The sequence below is a fragment of the Hippocampus bargibanti genome, linkage group LG13, assembly GCF_051943395.1.
Source record: "Hippocampus bargibanti isolate YZ-2025 linkage group LG13, ASM5194339v1, whole genome shotgun sequence".
In the NCBI taxonomy this organism is placed as follows: domain Eukaryota; kingdom Metazoa; phylum Chordata; class Actinopteri; order Syngnathiformes; family Syngnathidae; genus Hippocampus; species Hippocampus bargibanti.
Window position 1 is genome coordinate 9,268,824 of NC_142746.1, and position 876 is coordinate 9,269,699.

Sequence of the window (876 nt, forward strand, 5' to 3'; positions counted from 1 at the left end):
TTATATTAAACATGTATATAATATAACACACACACATATATATATATATATACATATATATATATATATATATATATATATACACATATATATATATATATATATATATATATATATATATATATATATATATATATATATATATATATATGTGTGTGTGTGTGTGTGTGTGTGTGTGTGTGTGTGTGTGTGTGTGTTTGCCTAACCGCAAACAATAAAAGAAAAGAAAACGTTGAAAGCACATCTTAACTGTCTGCTGATTGTCAATCGGAAGGTACTTACTTCCTCTTAGGTGCTAAAAAGAGAAAGAGGATCATAAGGTTGCACTACAGGATCAGTACTCAAAGAACATTGACCTCCTAGTGCGAGAAGGTTCCTCGTTCAACTAGGGGCTGAAGTCTATGGTACGTTATGAAACAAGGCAGATAATCCAACAAGGTGGCAATCATTTTGGTATGGATTTCTTAATGCTTAGTGCACAAAATGCAAAGGCGGAATAGCAGTCAGCGTATTGTCATAACTCTTTTGGATTATGAAACAAATGGTGCAACAACGCCACTCACAGGTATATACAATATTTGTCAGCTGTAAAGAATGACTAATATTGCATTTTACGAAGGGCTGTGACCATCTCCAGGTGTGAAGCACAGTAGAGTCCTGGGACAGAATAACACTATTTGTATTCACTTCAATTAGGAAAGGTGATTTGATGTTCAAGTGTGGTCTCTAAAACTACACTCAATGCACCACTGTAAATGGAGACGTCTTATTGATTTAATTTTATATGTCGAATCTGGAGTAAACTATTCTTCCAAAGGTTTCAAGAAGGTTCAAGTTCCTATAACTCTTTGTGTGTCCACCCCCCCCCCCCCCTCC